Below are 11958 nucleotides of genomic sequence, written 5' to 3' on the forward strand. Positions count from 1 at the left end.
AAAGTATTTGTTGCTGAAAAACTGGTCCTTTCTCGAGAAAGAGTCTCTCTCGAAAGTATTGAGTGGGAGGATGGTGGAACTTGATGAGGTTGTTGAACCGTCACTTCAAACAGAGTGTAGCAGGGCACAGGAAGTTGTTCCTGTGGTGCCTACACCAAATTGAAGAGGAAGTCAATGATGATGATCATGAATGTTCAGATCAAGTTACTACCGAACCTCATAGGTTGACAAGGACACGTACTGCTCCAGAGTGGTAAGGTAATCCTGTCTTGGAGGTAATGTTGTTGGACAATAACGAACCTACGAGCTATGGAGAAGCGACGGTGGGCCCAGATTCCGACAAATGGTTGGAGGCCATGAAATCCGAGATAGGATCCATGTATGAAAAGAAGTGTGGACTTTGGAAGAACTACTTGATGGTCATAAGGCTATTAAGTACAAACTGATCTTTAAAAGGAATATAGATGATGATGGTAAATGTCACCATTTAGAAAGCTAGACTTGTCGCAGAGAGGTTTTCGACAAGTTCAAGGAGTTGACTACGATGAGACTTTCTCATTCATAGCGATGCTAAAGTCTGTTGGAATTATGTTAGCAGTTGCTGCATTTTTCGGTTAGGAAATCTGACAGATGGATGTCAAAACATAGTTTCCTTGACGGTTTCCTTGAGGAAAGGTTGTATGTGATACAACCAGAAGGTTTTGTCATTCCTAAGGATGCTAACAAGTATGCAAGCGCCAGCAATCCTTCTATGGACTGGAGCAAGCATCTCGGAGTTGGAACATACACTTTGATGTGATGATCAAAGCTTTTGGGTTTATACAAAGTTTATGAGAAACTTGTATTTCCAAGAAAGTGAGTGGGAGCACTATAGAATTTCTGATAAGTATACGTCGTTGACATTTTGTTGATCGAAAATGAGGTAGGATTTCTGTAAAGCATATAGGGTTGTTTCAAAGGAGTTTTTCAAATAAAAACCCGGATTAAGCTACTTGAACAATAAGCATCAAGATCCATAGAGATAGATCAAGACGCTTGATAAAACTTTCAATGAATACATACTGTGACAAGATTTTGAAGGAGTTCAAAATGTATCAGTCAAGGAAAGAGTTCTTGACTGTGTTGTAAGGTGTGAATTTGAGAAAGACTCAAAGCTCGACCATGGCAGAAGAAAGAGAAAGGATGAAGGTCGTCCCCTATGCCTTAGCGGTAGGCTCTATAGTATGTCGTGTTGTGTACCGCATCTAATGTGTGCCTTGCGATGAGTTTATCAAGGGGTACAAGAGTGATCCAGGAATGGATCACTGGACAACAATCAAAATTGTAATTAGTAACTTGAGGACTAAGGAAATGTTTCTCGATTATGGAGGTGATAAAAGAGTTTGTCGTTAAGGGTTACGTCGATGCAAGCTTTGACACCAATCCGGATGACTGTGAGTAGTAGACCAGATTCGTATAATGGAGCAGTCCTTTGGAATAGTTCCAAATCGAGCGTGGTAGCAGCATCTACAGTATGACATAGATATTTGTAAAGCACACAAGGATCTTAAAGGTTTAGACCCGTTGACTAAAACCTCTCTCACAAGCAAAACATGATAAACCTAAGAACTCATTGGATGTGAATCACATAGTGATGTGAACTAGATTATTGACTCTAGTGCAAGTGGGAGACTATTGGAAATATGCCCTAGAGGCAATAATAAATTAGTTATTATTATATTTCCTTGTTCATGATAATTGTTTATTATCCATGCTATAATTGTATTGATTAGAAACTCAAATACATGTGTGGATACATAGACTACACACTGTCCCTAGTGAGCCACTAAGGACTAGCTCTTTTATCAAAGATGGTCAAGGTTTCCTGACCATAGACATGAGTTGTCATTTGATAATAGGATCACATCATTAGGAGAATGATGTGATGGACAAGATCCAAACTATGAACATAGCATGTGATCTTCTTAGTTTATTGCTAATGTTTTGTGCATGTCAAGTATCTATTCCTATGACCATGAGATCGTGCAAATCACTAACACCGGAGGAGTACCTTTTGTGTATGAAATGCTACAACCTGACTGGGTGACTATGAAGGTGGTCTACAGGTATCTCCGAGGGTGTCTGTTGAGTTGGCATGGATCAAAACTGGGATTTGTCACTCCGTGTGATGGAGAGGTATCTTAGGGCCCCTTGGTAATACAACATCACAGCAAGCTTGCAAGCAATGTGACTAAACAGTTAGCCATGGGATCTTGTATTACGGAACGAGTCAAAAGACTTGCTGGTAACGAGATTGAACTAGGTATGGAGAAGCCGACAATCGAATCTCGGGCAAGTAACATACCGATAGACAAATGGAACAACATACGGGATTGATTGAATCCTTCACATCGTGGTTTGACCGATAAATATCTTTGTAGAATATGTAGGAGCCAATATGGGCATCCAGGTCCCACTATTGGTTATTGACCAGAGAGTGTCTCAGTCATGTCTGCATAGTTCTCGAACCTGCACGGTCTGCACACTTAAGGTTTGGTGACATTTTGGTATAGTTGAGTTATGTATGTTAGTGGCCGAAGGTTTTTAGGATTCCCGGATGAGATACCGGACGTTCCGAGGAGTTCCAGAATGGTTCGGAAACGAAGATTGATATATAGGAAAGAGGTATATGGGTTCCGGAATGGTTTGGGGCATTACCGATAAAGTACCGAGAGTGACGAATGGGTTCTGGTTGTTCACCAGGAGGACCCTGCCACCCCGGGGGGCACATACGCCTAAAAGGTGGCACACCATCCCCTGGTGGGCCGGGTGGCCAGGCCCTTTAGGCCTATGCACCCAAAGTGAGGAGGTGGAGAGGAGTCCGAATAGGAGGAGGACTCCTCCTTGCGCCTCCACCACCCCAATTGGAGGAGGACTCCCCCTCTTGGGGCCGCCGGCCAACCCTAGGGTGCCACACCTCCCCTCCCTCCTATATATATTGGAGATGAGAGCAAACAGCCACACCCAAGCCACGGCACAACTATGTCTATCCCTACTCTAGTTCATTCCACCTCTAGATCGATTCGGCACCGCACGACGCAGCCCTTCCAGATCAGCTCCACCAACATCGCCGCTAGGCCATCGTGCTGTCGGAGAACTCATCTACCTCTCCATCACCTCTTTCTAGATCAAGAAGGTAGAGATCGTCATCGAGCTATACGTGTGCTAAACGCAGAGGTGTCGTTCATTCGGCACTAGATCAGGACGGATCGTGATGGGATCGCGGGACGGATCGTGATTGGACCGCGAAGATGTTGGACTACATCAACCACATTATATACGCTTATGCTTAGCGATCTACAAGGTATGTAGATGCACTCCCCACTCTCGTAGATGTTGATCTCCATAGATTGATCTTGGTGAGTGTAGGAATTTTTTTATTTCCCATGCAACGTTCCCCAACAGTTGTGAGTCTTGCTCTTGGTCTCTTCAATAATGGCAACTGGATGCTCATGATAGGAAAGGTCTGGCTGCAGATCAATGTCTTGGAAGTCAACTGTGCACTCAGGAGTCTTGAAGTACCTCCAGAGTTGAGAGACGTGAAACACATCATGCACATTGGAGAAATTGGATGGAAGCTCTAACTGATAAGCAAGGTCACCTCTTTTGCCAACAATCTTGAAAGGACCCACAAAGCATGGAGCAAGATTTCCTTTGATGCCAAAGCCCCGAGTGTCGTTCATGGGAGACACTCTGAGATAGACAAAATCATCGATCATCAAAGTCATGTCATGATGCTTGCTATCATAATAGCTCTTCTGACGGGATTGAGCTGCTTTGAGATTATTCCGAATGACACGACACATTTCTTCTGCTTCAGTGATCATATCATTCCCAAGAATTTGACCCTCACCAGTTTGAGACCAATTGAGCGGGGTATGACACTTTCTGCCATAAAGAATCTCGTATGGATCCTTGCCTGAACTTGCTTGATAACTGTTGTTGTTTGAGAACTCGACAAATGGGAGTCAGTCTTCCCACTTCGTGCCAAAAGAAATCACACAAGCTGTGAGCATATCTTCAAGGATTTGATTAACTCTCTCCACTTGACCACTAGTCTGAGGATGGAAGGCAGTACTAAAATGGACATTGGTGCCCATCGCAGTCTGAAAGGAATCCCAGAACTTGAAAGTGAAGATGCTTCCATGATCTGAAGAAATGAGCATAGGAACACCGTGAAAAGAGACTATCCTTGAAGTGTTCAGCTTTGCCGGCTAAGCTGCTGAGATAGACACTTTAACTGGAAGGAAATGGGAAAATTTAGTTAATTTGTCGATGACCACAAACATGGCATCGTTGCCCCTCTTGGATTTGGGAAACCCAATTACGAAATCCATCTCCACATGATCGAATTTCCACTCGGGTATAGGTAAAGGATGAAGAAGACCTGCTGGACGTTGATGTTCCTCCTTCACTCTGCGACACACATCACACTCGTTCACGGACTGAGCAATCTCACGTTTCATGCGAGTTGATGAGAAGGTTTGCTTTAGATCTTTACACATCTTAGAGCTGCCTGGATGTATCGAGGGAAGGGAATTGTGGGCTTCATCCATTATAACTTTCCCGAGCTCTGCTTTCGGAACCACAAGGCGATCCTTGATGAACAAAGTATCTTTGTCATCAACACGGTGGCACTTATACTTTGGAATGCCCTTTACCAAGCGTATCTTCACTTTGTTCACCATAGCATCAAGAAGTTGAGCTTGGCGGACTTGGTCTTCCAAGGTAGGAGTCTTGGGGAACATTGCATGGGAAACAAAAAAAATTCCTACGCACACATAAGATCTATCCATGGTGATGACCATCTACTAGAGGAGAGATAGGATCCACATACCCTTCTAGATCGCTAAGCGGGAAGAGTTAATAAATGTGGTTGATGTAGTCGAACGTTTTCGTGATCCAATCACGATCTGTCCCACGAACTCCATCCCGATCTAGCGCCGAACGGACGCCACCTCCGCGTTCAGCACACGTACAACTCGATGAAGATCTCCGCCTTCTTGATCCAACAAGAGGGGAGAAGAGGTAGATGAGTTCTATGGCAGCATGACGGTGTGGTGGTGGTGGTGAACTAATCCAGCAGGGCTTTGCCAAGCTATGCTGGACTATTCTAGATGAAGGAGACAATCTATGGAGGAGAATGCAGCACGTGGCTCTTTCTGGTGTGTGTTGCCCTCAAAACCTCCACTATATATAGGAGGAAGAGGTGGGAGGGATGCCTTGCCTCCTCCTCCAAAGAGGATAGGTTCGTCCGACCTAGGGAGGAGAGTTCTCCTCCAATTCGGTTTGGTGGAGGACTCCCTTACTAGCTGGTCTCCTCCTTCCCGTTTTTTCCTTTTTCCCTTTTTTCACACTTGGCCGAAATAGGTCTAATTAGGCTGGCCGCACCAGCCCAATAGGGGCTGGTGCGCCACCTTTAGGCCTGCTAGGTCACCTCCCGGGTGGGTGGCCCCTCCTGATGAAACCCCGGAACCCATTCGTCACTCCCGATACTTTACCGGTAATGCCCGAAATCTTTTCGGAAGCCAAATGCAACTTTCTTATATATCAATATTTACCTGCAGACCATTTCGGGGCTCCTCGTGACATCTGGGATCTCATCCAGGACTCGGAACAACTTTCGGTCACCAACATACGTAACTCAGAATTACCGAAAAGTCACCGAACCTTAAGTGTGCAGACCGTGCGGGTTCGAGAACTATGTAGACATGACCGAGACACTCTCCGGTCAATAACCAATAGTAGGTCCTGGATGCCCATATTGGCTCCTACATATTCTATGAAGATCTTTATCGGTTGAACCTCTATGTCAAGGATTCAGTTAATCCCGTATGTTGTTCCCTTTGTCCATCGGTATGTGATACGTCCATTTTGCATCATGTTTTCATGTTGATATTTATCGCTTCTTGGGCTGTTATTTCACTTCACGGTACAATACTTATGCCTTTTCTCTCTTATTTTGCAAGGTTTACATGAAGATGGAGAATGCCGGCAACTGGAATTCTGGCCTGAAAGTGGAGCAAAGTTGAGATACCTATTCTACGCAACTCCAAACGCCGTAAAAATCAACGAGGATTTTTTTCCAGACTTATAAAAAATACTGGGCCGAAGAAGCGCCAGAGGGGCGCCAGCAGGTGGCCACAAGCCTGCATGGCGCGGCCACCCCCAGGCCACGCCATGAGGGCTTGTGGGCAGCCCGCGGGCCCACTGGCCCCCCTCTTCTGCTATATGAAGGGTTTCCTCCAAAAAAAAAATCAGAGAGGAGCTTTTTCGTGGATTCGCTGCTGCCACGAGGTGGAACTTGAGCAGAACCAATCTAGAGCTCCGGAAGGACGATCCTGCCGGGGAAACTTCCCTCCCGAAGGGGGAAATCGTCGCCATTGTCATCACCAACACTCCTCTCATCGGAGGGGACTCGTCACTATCAACATCTTCATCAACACCATCTCATATCCAAATCCTAGTTCATCACTTGTAACCAATCTCCGTCTCGCGACTCCGATTGGTACTTGTAAGGTTGCTAGTAGTGTTAATTACTCTTTGTAGTTGATGCTAGTTGGATTATTTGGTGGAAGAGTTTATGTTCAGATCCTTGATGCTACTCATTACCTCTCTGGTCATGAATATGATTATACTTTGTGAGTAGTTACTTTTGTTCCTGAGGACATGGTGTAAGTCATGCTAATAGTAGTCATGTGAATTTGGTATTCGTTCGATATTTTGATATGTTGTATGTTGTTTTTCCCCTAGTGGTGTTATGTGAACGTTGACTACATAACACTTCACCATTATTTGGGCCTAGAGGAAGGCATTGGGAAGTAGTAAGTAGATGATGGGTTGCTAGAGTGACAGAACCTTAAACCCTAGTTTATGTGTTGCTTCGTAAGGGGCTGATTTGGATCCACTAGTTTAATGCTATGGTTAGACTTTGTCTTAATTCTTCTTTCGTAGTTGCGGATACTTGCGAGAGGGGTGATACGTCCATTTTGCATCATGCTTCATGTTGATATTTATTGCTTTTTGGGCTGTTATATTACTTGTGGTACCATATTTATGCCTTTTCTCTCTTATTTTGCAAGGTTTATTTGAAGAGGGAGAATTCAGGCACCTGGAATTCTGGACTGGAAAAGGAGCAAATCCTATTCCACTATTCTGCACATCTCCAAATGCCCTGAAAAGTTACGTGGATTTTTTTGGATTATATAAAAAATACTGGGCGAAAGAACTACCGGAGGGGGCTGCCAGGGCGCCACAAGCCCTGACACCGCCACCCCCTGGTGGCGGAGTGGGGGCTTGTGGGCTCCCTGGCGGCCCACTAGCCCCCCTCTTTTGCTATATGAAGCTTCCTGGTCTAGAAAAAAAATCAAGAGGGAGCTTTTTCATGGTTTCGCCGCCGCCACGAGGCGGAACTTCAGCAGGTCCAATCTAGAGCTCCGGCAAGACGATCCTGCCGGGGAAACTTCCCTCCCGGAGGGGGAAATCGTCGCCATCGTCGTCACCAACACTCCTCTCGTCGGAGGGGAGGCATCTTCATCGACATCTTCATCAGCACCATCTCCTCTCCAATCCCTAGTTCATCTCTTGTAATCAATCTTCGTCTCACGACTCCGATTGGTACTTGTAAGGTTGCTAGTAGTGTTGATTACTCTTTGTAGTCGATGCTAGTTGGATTACTTGGTGGAAGAATTTATGTTCAGATCCTTGATGCTATTCATTAGACCTCTGATCATGATTATGATTATGTTTTGTGAGTAGTTACTTTTGTTCCTGAGGACATGGGATAAGTCATGTTGATAATAGTCATGTGAATTTGATATTCGTTAGGTATTTTGATATGTTGTATGTTGTTTTTCCTCTAGTGGTGTTATGTGAACGTCGACTACATAACACTTCACCGTATTTGGGCCAAGAGGAAGGCATTGAGAAGTAGTAAGTAGATGATGGGTTGCTGGAGTGACAGAAGCTTAAACCCCAGTCTATGCGTTGCTTCGTGAGGGGCTGATTTGGATCAACTAGTTTAATGCTATGGTTAGACTTTGTCTTAATTCTTCTTTTGTAGTTGCGGATGCTTGCGAGAGAGGTTAATCATAAGTGGGATGATTGTCCAAGTAAGGGAAGTACCCAAGCGCTGGTCCACCCACATATCAAAGTATCAAAGTAACGAACGCGAATCATATGAACACGATGAAGCTAGCATGACAGAAATTCCCGTGTGTCCTCGGGAGCGTTTTTCCTCCTATAAGACTTTGTTCAGGCTTGTCCCCTGCTACAAAAGGGATTGGGCCACTTGCTTCACCATTGCTACTACTTGTTACTTGTTACTCTTTGCTTGCTACGTTTCACCTCGCTACACCATCACTTGTTACCGCTACTTTCAGTGCTTGCAGTTATTACCTTGCTAAAAACCGTTTATCAGAGCCTTGTGCTCCTCGTTGGGTTTGACACTCTTACTTATCGAAAGGACTACGATTGATCCCCCATACTTGTGGGTCATCAAGACTCTTTTCTAGCGCCGTTGCCGGGGAGTGAAGCGCCTTTGGTAAGTGGAAATTGGTAAGGAAACATTTTTATACTGTGCTGAAATTTATTGTCACTTGTCACTATGGAAACTGTTCCTTTGAGGAGTTTGTTTGGGGTATCTTCACCACGAACGGAAGCACGAGGAGTTGATCCTCAACCTGAGGTACCTACTGAAAATATCTTTTATGAAATTCCTTCAGGTATGCTTGAGAAACTGCTGGCTAATCCTTTCACAGGAGATGGATCTTCACATCCAGACTTGCATCTGATCTATGTAGATGAAGTTTGTGGTTTATTTAAGCTTGCAGGTTTGACCGAGGATGAGGTAAAGAAGAAAGTATTTCCTTTATATTTGAAGGATAAGGCGTTGACATGGTATAGGTTATGTGATGATACTGGATCATGGGGCTACAATCGGTTGAAATTGGAATTTCATCAAAAGTTCTATCCTATGCATTTAGTACATCGTGATCGGAACTTTATTTATAACTTTTGGCCTCATGACAGGGAAAGCATAGCTCAAGCTTGGGGAGGCTTAAATCAATGCTATATTCATGCCCCAATCATGAGCTCTCGAGAGAAATCATCACTCAAAACTTTTATGCTCGGCTTTCTCATGAAGATCGTACCATGCTTGACACTTCTTGTACCGGTTCTTTTATGAAGAAGGATATTGATCACAAATGGAATTTATTGGAGAGAATCAAACGCAACTCTGAAGATTGGGAGCTGGAGTAAGGTAAGGAGTCAGGTATGAATTTCCAGTTTGATTGCGTTAAATCTTTTGTTGAGACAAACACTTCTAGAGATTTTAGCGCTAAGTATGGACTTGACTCTGAGATAGTAGCTTCTCTATGTGAATCTTTTGCTGCTCATGTTGATCTTCCCAAAGAGAAGTGGTTTAAATATCATCCTCCTGTAGAAAGCAACATAGCCAAAACCAATCTAGTTGAGGAGAAAATCATTGCTTTTCGTGATCCTGTTGTTCCTTGTGCTTACACTGAGAAACCACCATACCCTGCTAGGATAAAGGATTATTCTAAAGCTCCAACTATGATACGTAGGGCTTACATTAGACCACTTGCACCCCCTGAGGAAATTAGAGTTGAACCTAGTGTTGCTATTATCAAAGATCTCTTAGCCGAAGACATAGATGGGCATGTTATCAAATTCTGTGAGGACTCCGCTAGAATTGCTAAACCTCACGCGAAAGACAAACACGGACCTATAGTTGGCCTGCCCGTTGTTTCTGTCAAGATAGGAGATCACTGTTACCATGGTTTATGTGATATGGGAGCTAGTGTTAGTGCAATACCCCGTTCTCTATATGATGAAATCAAAGATGAGATTGCACCTGCTGAGTTAGAACCCATTGATGTCACTATTACACTAGCTAATAGAGACACTATTTGCCCTCTGGGAATTGTGAGAGACATAGAAGTCCTATGTGGTAAGACGAAGTATCCTACTGATTTCCTCATCCTTGATACTGCACAAGATAGCTTTTGTCCCATCATATTTGGTAGACCCTTTCTCAACACTGTCAATGCTCACATTGATTGCATTAAGCAGACTATCACAGTTAGTTTCGAGGGTGTGTCTCATGAATTTAACTTCTCTAAGTTTGGAAGACAACCCCATGAAAGAGAGTCATCTGGTAGGGATGAAATCATTGCTCTTGCCTCTATTGCCGTACCTCCTATGGATCCTTTAGAGCAATATCTGCTTAAGCATGAAAATGATATGCATATGGAGGAGAGAGATGAGATAGATAAAATTGTCTTAGAACAATATCCTATTCTCAAGAATAATCTTCCTGTTGAACTGCTTGGGGATCCTTCCCCACCAAAGGGTGATCCTGTGTTCGAGCTTAAACAGTTGCTTGATACTCTTAAGTATGCCTATCTTGATGAGAAGGAGATATATCCTGTCGTTATTAGTGCTCTCCTCTCAGAGCGCGAAGAGAAGAAGTTGCAAAAAACTCTGAGGAAGCACCGCACTGCTATTGGATATACTCTTGATGATCTTAAGGGTATTAGTCCTACTCTATGTCAGCACAAGATTAAAACCGATCCTGACCTTAAACCAGTTGCTGATCATCAAAGGATATTGAATCCTAAGATGAAAGAGGTCGTTAGAAAAGAAATATTAAAGCTTCTGGAAGCAGGAATCATTTATCCTGTTGCTCATAGTGATTGGGTAAGTCCAGTACATTGCGTACCTAAGAAGGGAGATATCACCGTTGTTCCTAATGATAAGGATGAACTAATCCCACAAAGGATTATTACCGGCTATAGAATGGTGATAGACTTCCGGAAACTGAACAAGGCAACCAGGAAAGATCATTATCCTTTGCCGTTCATCGACCAAATGCTAGAAAGGCTATCGAAACACACACACTTCTGCTTTCTAGACGGTTATTCAGGTTTCTCGCAAATACCTGTTGCACAATCTGATCAAGAAAAAACCACTTTCACCTGCCCTTTCGGTACCTTTGCCTATATACGTATGCCTTTTGGCTTATGCAATGCACCTGCCACCTTTCAAAGATGTATGATGGCTATATTCTCTGACTTTTGAGAAAAGATTGTCGAGGTTTTCATGGATGACTTCTCCGTTTACGGGTCTTCCTTTGATGATTGCCTCAACAACCTTGATCGAGTCTTACAGAGATGCGAAGAAACCAACCTCGTCTTGAATTGGGAGAAGTGCCACTTTATGGTTAATGAAGGTATCGTCTTAGGACACAAAATCTCTGAAAGAGGCATTGAAGTTGATAAGGTAAGGTTGATGCAATTGAGAAAATGCCTTGCCCCACAGATATCAGAGGTATACGAAGTTTCCTAGGTCATGCTGGTTTCTATAGAAGGTTCATTAAAGACTTCTGTAAGATTTCTAGGCCTCTTACCAACCTCTTGCAGAAGGATGCTCCTTTTGTTTTAGATGAGGACTGTGAGGAAGTCTTCGAAATACTTAAGAAGGCTTTGATAACCGCACCTATTGTTCAACCACCTCACTGGAACTTGCCCTTTGAAATCATGTGCAACGCTAGTGATTTAGCTGTTGGTGCTGTTCTAGGACAAAGAGTTGACAAGAAGTTGAATGTCATTCACTACGCTAGTAAAACTCTAGACAGTGCCCAAAGAAACTGTGCCACTACGGAGAAGGAATTTTTAGCAGTCGTGTTTGCATGTGAAAAGTTCAGATCTTACATAGTTGACTCCAAAGTCACTATTCACTCTGATCATGCTGCTATTAAGTACCTCATGGAGAAGAAGGACGCTAAGCCTAGGCTGATCAGATGTGTTCTCCTGTTACATGAATTTGATTTGCAGGTCGTTCACCGAAAGGGTGCTGACAACCCTGTAGCAGATAACTTGTCTAGGCTAGAGAATG

This window comes from Hordeum vulgare, chromosome 2H (genome assembly GCF_904849725.1).
Source record: "Hordeum vulgare subsp. vulgare chromosome 2H, MorexV3_pseudomolecules_assembly, whole genome shotgun sequence".
NCBI lineage: Eukaryota > Viridiplantae > Streptophyta > Magnoliopsida > Poales > Poaceae > Hordeum > Hordeum vulgare.